The following is a 10,359-nucleotide window of genomic DNA, read 5'->3' as shown; positions in this document are numbered from 1 at the left end:
TATTTTTAGCAATTCACAAAATGCTGAAATATATTTTAAAGTATGTCAGTGAGCCTCCGTCTTGCCTTTAACCATCTTATTTTACATTCAAATATATACATTATGAACAAAGAACAAGTCATTATTTCCAAGCAATGCTGTGCTGAGTTAGCTAGCTAGCTAACATTAGCGTGTTCTTGTCTTGGAGCAAACGTATGTGTTTATGTTAATCCTGTCGACATTTAGCTAGTTGTGAATGGGGCCTCCCACACTGCTTGATCCACGGCCGGCATTTCTCCCCTTGGGTTTTAGGTTTCGGGAAAGGAAAAAATTCCACCACCCCGTCCAAACTTTAGGATACCGGGTATCGGATTTGCACAATCCATACGCAACGCTTCGGCATGTTTCCCTCGCTAGAAAGCTTGACAGACCTCCCGCGCCTAGTTACGGTTGCTAAGCCACGATTGGCCTGTGGCGGTTTTCGGGCGTGGCTTAGCGAAGGGTCAATTTCAGGTACTTGTACTTTACTTGAGTCTTTTCTTTTCATGAAACTTTACTTCTTCTACTTCGCTACATTTCAGACAGAAATATTTTCACTCCACTACATTCATCTGACATTTTAGTTACTAGTTCATTGATCATAGATAGTAGATCATTGTACACAAAACACATGTAGTTTATAAAATACAATGTTTTAGTATAAATTAAGCTACCCAACAATATAGCGGCCTACAAGTAGATTTGAAATTATTAGACGATTGACACAGAACAGTTTGGATTGTTTCCAGTTTCTAAAATGTCAGGGTTTTCTGCATTGAGTACATCTTCCTGATGATAAACATACATATTTTGAGTAACATTTTCAATGCAGGACTTTTACATGTAAGAGTATTTTTACAGTGTGGTATTAGTACTTTTACCATAGTAAAGGATCTGAATACTTCTTTCACCAGTGATCTGCAGTACGAGATTTTGTTAGTTCACTTTCTTACTGACTGAAGAAATAATGAGAGCACTGGGAACTTTTCAGGGCTTTTCATCTTAATACGTCTATATTGTTGCCATGGGTGAGCCTTTTTAAACTCTAATTAGGCACGGCTGACGAATCTAATTCCAAATAAGGTGAACACATTACAGTACATACTGTGGACTGTGAAAACTCCTGAGAAAGGCATAAAAACTTCTATTAACCAAATCTGGGAAGCTTATTGTCCCTTTTGTATCTGCCCTGGAAAAATATACAGAGTTTTGCCCTGGTTACTGAACTGTGAAGTTGATGCTATAAACAGCCCAGTCTCCAAGTGGTATTATGTAGACTGCTTAGCTCAGACAAATCAAGTCATTTACTTTGTCTTATATGTGCCACCCCGTGCCCCCCTTCGAGCCCCACCCCTGTGTGTGCGAGTGTGTCTGTGTGACCTTTGTTCGAAAATGAACTAACCTAAAATTGCACTATATTAGACTTTCTACGTTAACTGCAACACTGATGGTGGTGGTTGGAGACCATTATGACTCATGCCAGTAGTCGGTAAGAAGCTAGTTAAATTAACTCTGAAACTATTGTGCTCAGTTAAGTGGTTCCAAAAGAGGATCCAGGCTTTTTATCACATTGTCAGTGTGAATACCATCAATTCCACGTCCAATATTAAGTGGTGTTTCAGTCCTAAATTGGTACAGCAGCTCCTGAGGAATAAATCAGGGACTGTTTGACTGTCTAGATCAGTGGTTCTCAACCTTTTTTGTGCCAGCGCCCCCCCTATCCATTTTCCAGGTCCCTAAACGCCCCCCATCAAATAAGATGTAAGGCAAGGCAAGGCAGCTTTATTTGTATAGCACATTTCAGCAACAGGGCAATTCAAAGTGCTTTACATGAAAACAGATTTAAAAGAAATAAATAAATGAATAAATAATTAAAAACAGATTTACATGAAAACAGATTAAAAAATGAAGAGCAGAATTTCTCTTTATATGCTTATATAGATTGTTATACAGTGTCAACAATGCAGCTTCAAGCTTCATGTAGGCTAATTGCCCAGAATATTAATGATTATGCCATAATATTAGGCCTTTTTATTGTTATTTACTTGTTATTGTTATCAAAAATAATGCAAAAAATCATATCATTGAATGACAAACAACATATTTATTAGTTTCCCAGGTATCAAATAAACCATGTGAATAGAAATTATATTTACAGGTGTTTAAAAAAGGCAACCATTTAACATTCAATTTAAATTAGGTGACAGCAGCCAATCAGAACGACTAGATATGTAACATTCAAACATTGAATTAGATATTACAAACACTAACAGTAGCCAGTCAGAAACAGCTAGCAATTTAACATTCAAATCTATTTTTCATTCAAATCTAAATCTATAATCAAATTGTTTGATCTTCATTCTATAAACGATCTGACGAATAGAGCTCAACAGTCCCGCCCCTCCTCTGAGAGACTTTGGGTTCGGGAAGTAAATTTCCCATTCATTTCTCCCAGAGTTTTAGACCATGCCTTAGGCTAACCAGTTGGTACGTGACGCAGCATACAAGCATAAGCATACAACGTATCATTTCGAGTAAAAAAACAAACAGAAAATCCCAAAAAAGTCAAAGGTACAAGACTGTGTACATATCGTCATTTCAGAGCGAAGGAACTACTCATCCCATAAACCACCGTGCACCACTGAACAAAGGAAGCTAACGTTAGTTTAGCTAACAGCTAATTTGGCTAACTGCTAGCTGAGACAGCATGTAATAACTTTAAAAGACCCTCAAAAAAGTACAATATTTCCCTCTGAGATGTAGCCGAGTAGAAGTAAAAAATGGCATGCAAAGAAAAGACTCAAGTAAAGTACAAGTACCTCAAATTTGTACCTAAGTACAGTACTTGAGTAAATGTACTTAGTTACATTCCACCACTGCATACGCGACACCGATGCTGGTATTTACCATGAAAGTCTGTGTATGTGTGTGTCATCAACGTAATATGTGGTCCTGGAGACACAACCGTGCAAAATACACTAAACTTTACATGTATGTAGTTGAGATCAAAATGAAGGCAGAGTTCGAAGACGGGTGTAGTCTAAGCAAGGGCGGCAAAAGTAGGGGGTTAGGAAGTAGGGAAGGGGCCTTGGCTTGACAGCAACAGAAGCTATAAGAAGAGGACCTGGGCCAAGTGATCGGTCAATTACAAGAAACAATGGATAATTGTTAAACCTGATTTAATAATAAATAAATAAAAATGTGACAATAAAAATAAAACTTGTGAAAGTCTGAAAAAGTGCTACAATTACCTAAGGTTGATATGCTTCCTTATGTATATTTTCAAAACTAAACCAAAGTATAGTATTCCTCAATACAATGACAGCTAACTACTACTTTGTTACTAACTACAAAGTACTTTCAGAGAGTAGACGCGGACAAATTCCATGCAAATACATTCTTTTTTTATATACATAATAATCGCCAACAGATGACAGACATTGAAATAGATAGAAGATAGGCAGGAGATCAGGTCGACGAGGCCTTGACTTCTCTTTATGACAAAGAGGTAGCTGTTCTGGATAATGCAACTGGATGAGATCCTGCATGCTAGTCATGGGAAGTCAGCTCTGATAGTTTGCTGCTGCATCAGCAATCCGGAGCATCACAGCTGATGCTCTGCCAACCAACTTTATAAATCATTCAGAAAGCATGTCAGCGCTAAACCCTGTTATTTCAGTTGCTGAGCAGGGGAGTCAGTATTAGCACTGATGTAATTGGACTGGGGGAGTAGCGGCATTGGCAATGCAAGAATAAACAACATCAATTAAAATCCTGTTGTGCTACTCCTCATCTTCACCCCTAATCCCCAAATCCAGGTCATTTCAGAGAACAAATACAGTGTGTAAAAGATTTAACATTAAACTCTTCTGGGATAAAAAATTAAAAAATAAAAGTTGTTTAACAAACAACCAACAAGCATTTTGTTTAGCCTTTGGGGGATGGGTTTGATGTCTCATGCTGGGTAAATCTTAATACATAAAGCTCCTTTGAAGCCCAGTGCAACTTTGCCCACATTTGGAGTTTCTATAATGAAGTTTGTGTGCTGAATTATCTACGTTCTGCAGGGCAGAGACATCCAAATTTGCTATAATTGGCAAGTTTGCTGACCTCATTTTTCCCGCTGTGTTTAACGCAAAAGTCTGCCCGACATACTGTGCAGAACATGATGTTTGCTGACTTTGCTAGTGGCTAGAAACGGGAAGGTTGCGCACCGAGAGAACGGACATTTTGGCTCTTTCTTCTACTTATTTTTGTTTGCCCGTTGCTGCGTTTCTTGCCACATGTAGTGTAAAATAGTGTAAAAACTATCTTGAGAATGTATATCTTGTTACCCGCATGCGTGTGCGTCCTTGGGTGTGTGTGTGTGTGTGTGTGTGTGTGTGTGTGTGTGTGTGGACACTTATAGAACAGTTCCTTAGCACTACTAGAGGTCAAAAGCTTCACAGGGAACCTTTAAACACATATTTAAAAAGGACATGATACTATATTGTTGTCAATGAATGATGTTTTTAACCCTCACATGACCAGCTCTGCACTCATACCATCATCTTGGGCTGTCCAATGCACAACACCAACCAGTGTTGGGGAGTAACTAGTTACATGTAACGGCGTTACGTAATTTAATTACAAAATAAACGGTAACTAATCCATTACAGTTACTGAGAAAAAAAATGTTTAATTAAATTACAGTTACCAATGAAAATGGTCATTATTACATTGGGGGTAGTCTATATTGCTCTGGTGCCGCCAGAAATTCCTTCGTATGTTTTCGGCTGGATGTCCGTTACCTTCCGATTTCTTTGTGTTGGCATTCTAAACTCTGGTGGATTTACGAGGACTATGGTTAACTGCTGCTCGCCTCGCACCCGTTTGACAGTTCAATTGCCTCTGAAGCTGTCCGAGATTCGCCACTATGTCTACGGATAAAAATGTGTTCCAGTGCACAGCTGTCAATCATGACGTTTCACCCCGTTTTTATAGCATTAAATAACTAATTAAAGCCAACATTTTCAGAAAAATGCCAATATTCAATATGCCTTCCAGTATACCTATTCTCAATTAGCAACAATTAACACAAGCTAAAGTACCAGTTGTCTTACTTTTGACTTGAATTAAGTACAATCCACTAGCTATCCAGTCCCAGTTATTTTCATTGAACTATTAGAAGCCAGTAAAAAGAATTCTGCTTTAACGTTGGTGCAGTTGGAGAGTCCTGATATAATGTCCTGCAGTGTCTCCCCTACATAGAGTAACACAATGAATGGCATTCTTTCCGACTTTGTTAACTTTTCCTTAAGTCTTTATTATCTTCCAATAATATTCCATGGCATGTCACACACCTCAAAACTTCTTGCTGATGTTATCATTATTAATGGGAAGTCATGCACCTGTCTCTCCGGGCAAGGACTTGTTCACTGTGCGACATTGTCTATCACTTTGTTTCCTGTCTTACATCCTCACATCAGTTTGTTGCCTCTGGTCCATCTCTGGCATTTTTGAAAGAGAGCACAGCTGCAAAGTCTAACATTTAATCCGTTCCACCAGCTGCAGACGCCACCTGGCAGCCTGTGGTCACTTCCAAAATGGCATAGACCAATTACCAGAACATTTGTCATAGTAAATATTTTAAGACACAGCCCGACAGTATACTTCTGGTATTGCTAAAAGTTGAGAAAGTAATTTTTGTACAACAAGGTATCAATACAACCTTTTATTACTTTAATGGCTTTTATAGCACTGGGTGTAGAGCTGTAACAATTCCAAATTTTACTGTACAGTTAGTTGTCTCAGAAATACCATTGTCTCTTTCAGTCAAATTTAAAATCTGACATTTGGAGAAGTTTCGCAATTGTTTGTGACAAAGATGAAAACAAACTGGACTTTGTTCGTTGTGACAAATGTGAAAAAACACTAGTCTACAACGGACACAAATCTGGCACCTTTGGGTTGAGGCGACACACCTGCTCTGTTCTCCCCGGTCAAAGTAAGTTGCTTTTCAAGGATAAACAACATCTCCCTACACACATTAAACAAGAAACTACTGAGAAATGTGTGGACGTGTGCTGTCTAGACATACGGCCATATGACGCTGGGAAAGGCTTTGTTGACATATCGCAACACTTTGTTAATGTTGCCGCTAAACATGGCAAACTTGATGTAAGAGATGTTTTACCTCATCCAACCACTGTATCCAGACATGTCGAGGGGCGAGCACAAGCATGCGGGACGGGAGAAGACACAAAATCAATGCATTTCTATTATTGTGTGGGCATAAATTCTTAGAGTTTTGCAGGTGCGGGCGGGAGTGCAACACACAGTGGGTGCGGTCAGAAATTCGGCGGGAGCGGGATGAAGAAAGCAGTCCGGCGCAGGGCTCTAACCCAGATAATGTAATAACACTGGTACACAGATTATGTGTTATATATGTGTTATATTATTATGTTATATAAGTAAACCACGCCTACGCCTCTTTATTATCATACAACATTGTATTTTTTCTTAAATGAACATACAATTGACAATTAACCATCAATAGTCATACCCCTTGGAATCTAAGCTAATGTTAGCAATTCATTGCAGCTAAACAAAGAAACAGTGATTACTTTAAAAAAAATTGCGATTAGACAATAATTAAATAACTGACAGGCCTAACAGGGTGACATTTAACCTTTGTTTTTGTTTTTTTGTAAAAATGACACTGATACCGATACTGTTACGTTTCAGGTGTGGACAGACCCAGGAGCGGACACAGACTCATTGTAAGGTGTATAAGTGTGGAATGTGGAGGTAGGATGGATTCTGGAGTTGGCAGATGAGGAAGAGGAATGGAGCGGTTTATATATATATATAGGCAGTCATATAGAAAATATTGGTTGGTTATGTAGGCAGTCCTTATGGAAAATACTGGTTGGTTAAAAGAAGTCATTTCAGGGCTCTTTTAAATTACTGTGCAGACAAATGGAAAAAATGGAAAAGGCAGAGAATTCTAAATGTTGAACCCTCGGTAGAGTATGATAAACTGAGATTGGGAAGTACAGGAAGTACGTCAGGAAAGAACAAAAAATAATAACGTGGAACAGAATAATCTCTTTGTTTTTTAAGTAAATAAACAAGGCAGTGTTGTGTGTAGAAAAAAACAAAAGAGAAAGTCTATCTGTGGTCTGATAAGATAAATAGAGGAAAGCAGCCAGGGATGGAGCAGAGAGCAGGCACAGATTTCAAAAATAGTCCCTGTAGATGCAGCTATTTATGTGGAGAAATGAACCATTGCTGTATCTAATTTGTGGCAAATTGATCATGGAGACTGTCATCGAGCCTCCTGCTTGTGTGTTTAGACTCCGATTTATACCTCGTCAGAGGGGACTAGAGCTGGGAGGACAAATGTGTCAGCTCAGGGCCTCTCTGAGGCCCCTGTCACAGAAGAGCTATGATGGTGAAGAAGCCAACCGACCCGAGAAAGGATTTGCTCACGTTTTGGCGACAGGAAGCTCCGCAGGCAGACATCATTTCACAGAGGAAGCCAATTTTCAGGTGCAAAGTGAAGCATAGAATAAAGTAAAGCGGGACCTGACTCCTACTCTAGATAAAAAATGAAAGTAGTGTTAAGGTAATTTGTTGGTAAGGTTGTTGGTTGATACATATAAAACACAGGAGGAAAAACAATAAAGTAATTTATGTCACAGTCTTTTCTAAAATGTATGTTTAAGCGGGGGAGAGGAGTTAAATGTCCCTAGGAAAACACAAGACTTTCACCCAGGAAAGGTGTGTTGGTGTCACGGGAGTACTACTTAAGGGCACCAGTGTTTTAATCCAAACCACAATATTTTTTCTAAACTATCTATCTAGTCGTATTGGTGCCTAAACTTTATGGAGGTTTTTTTGGCCTCTTTATTCAAATGTCAATGTGTTTTGTAATTGTCAATTCAATTTGAATATGCATTTTGCATTTGACAATTTCAATGCAATCCTCAATTCAGTTTCAATTATTTGGACAAAAAATTTGAATGAACGCTCAATCAATTGCAATTCATATTGCTGTGGTTCTTTTTGGGATCTTTATCTATCGGCGCTGCAGGACAGCCACCTTTTGTCCACCACTACACTTAACTGCATCAGCCTCTGAAACAACCAGCACCTCACGGTGACCTGAACCAGGCTCACAGTAATTACCTCTAAACATAACTGTCATGTGACAGGATAACAAACAAATTGTTGTTCATATGTTTTATATCATATGTTTTTTGATATCATACGAACCCGTTCATGAGAATGTGTTGCACATGTTGCTAGCAATTCTGACTTGTTACTAAGTCTTCCCTCAAAAGTCAAACCCCAAGGGGTCAACTCATTTTGCAGTTTCTGATTGTTGGGAGGAATGTGACATTGCTCTTGAAGTTGTAAAGGCTCATCTACCTAGCTATCCTGCTTATGATGTGTGCGCATAATACATTTATACACTTTGACTTGATGCAGAGTAAGCAATATATGAACAGACGGGTGACAAATTAAGGGAAAAAAACTGAATGAGGGGAAACATAATAAACGCAGAAGCTTCCATACAGGGCAGGAGGGGTCACTGAATGGGTTGATGCGTATGGAAATGATGTGAATCATAATTCTGTGGCCTTCACAGTCACCAGATCTCTGCCCAGCTGAATATCTTCGTATCATAATGTTGCAGCTCTCCACCGCAATCATCAACACAGAATGAGGACACTTCTTTTGAAAGCATTGCGTTCAGCAGAGAATATCTGATGGCTGTGTTGGGTATAGAGGAGGGTGGGTTCAGAATGGTGTTTTTTTTTTTCAAAATGTTGAAGATCACATTAAGACAAAACAAAACATCTGAAAAAAGAAAAGGATATTGGAAACATTTGGCTTGGACAATCATGTAGAGTTTAGCTAATAATACAAGAAGACACAACACTCTTAATAAATCTGTCCATTCTCTGTTCAGAATCCCACTGATTTTCGAGACAAAAACTGACTGACTGAGAAACTACATTTTTCTGCAAAGCTAGGAGCTCTGCTTGCATACATGTGTGTAGACTGCAGTGTGGACACATTTTCAGTCAGTGACTAAAACATTAGTAGTGTAATGTGAAAAGAGAGGATGAAAAAGAATGCTTAATTCATGTTAAATGTTTAATGGATGCCTTTATTTGACCTGGGAAGTCCCACACATGGATCAATAAGTACTAAATAAAGACACCCATGATAGCTACAACTACTACTGACAACACAACATTGATAACAAAACTATTGGTGCTGTCACTATATGCCAGTTTTAATCGATATGTTAATCACCTATGTGAATCATTTATGGCTAAGTGAAAGTTTAGAGTTTCTGTCGGTGAACTGACATTGCATTATTACCATCTAGTGGTAGAAATAAGTCAATGCAGGTGTTTTCACAGCATATTACACACCATCCAGCTGATTATAGTACCTATTATTATCTACTGACAGCAGAAATATGTACATTTTCGGTGGTGTAAAGGAAGTTAATCTACAAAAGTATTCTACTTAAGTAAAGTGTCCAGGTACTTTTACTTTACACTACTTCATTCATTCTTTATTTGTTATATTTGAGCCCTATATCTGAACTTGCACTATTTTATTTATTAATTCCCTCCCCCCCAGTATTTTTATATTTGTTATTTAATGAGCATTGTTGGTGTCTGAGGCTTAAGATTTCCATTGCCAATGATTACTTCTGTTTTTTTTTGTGCACACGACAAATAAAGAAAGTCTATATTTCTCTTCCCTTTTTTAAGAATAGTGCAGTGAGAATATTCCAACCTTTTTATTTATTTATTTTAGAATTCAGCTGCAGTGACTTATTCTCTCATGTTGAAGAAGTTGAAACGTTCTCTCTGCTTTAAAACTCAATTATAGAGATGCCTGTATTAGATTACTGTTGCTAGATAGATAGATAGATACATAGATAGATAGATAGATAGATAGATAGATAGATAGATAGATAGATAGATAGATAGATAGATAGATAGATAGATAGATAGATAGATAGATACATAGATAGATAGATACATAGATAGATAGATACATAGATACATAGATAGATAGATACATAGATACATAGATAGATAGATAGATAGATAGATAGATAGATAGATAGATAGATAGATAGATAGATAGATAGATAGATAGATAGATAGATAGATAGATAGATAGATAGATAGATAGATAGATACATAGATAGATAGATAGATAGATACATAGATAGATAGATAGATAGATACATAGATAGATAGATAGATAGATACATAGATAGATAGATATATAGATAGATACATAGATACATAGATAGATAGATAG

The sequence above is a fragment of the Sander vitreus genome, chromosome 11 (genome assembly GCF_031162955.1).
Source record: "Sander vitreus isolate 19-12246 chromosome 11, sanVit1, whole genome shotgun sequence".
NCBI lineage: Eukaryota > Metazoa > Chordata > Actinopteri > Perciformes > Percidae > Sander > Sander vitreus.
The sequence above is the reverse complement of the archived record's forward strand: the minus strand, read 5'-3'. Positions refer to the sequence as shown.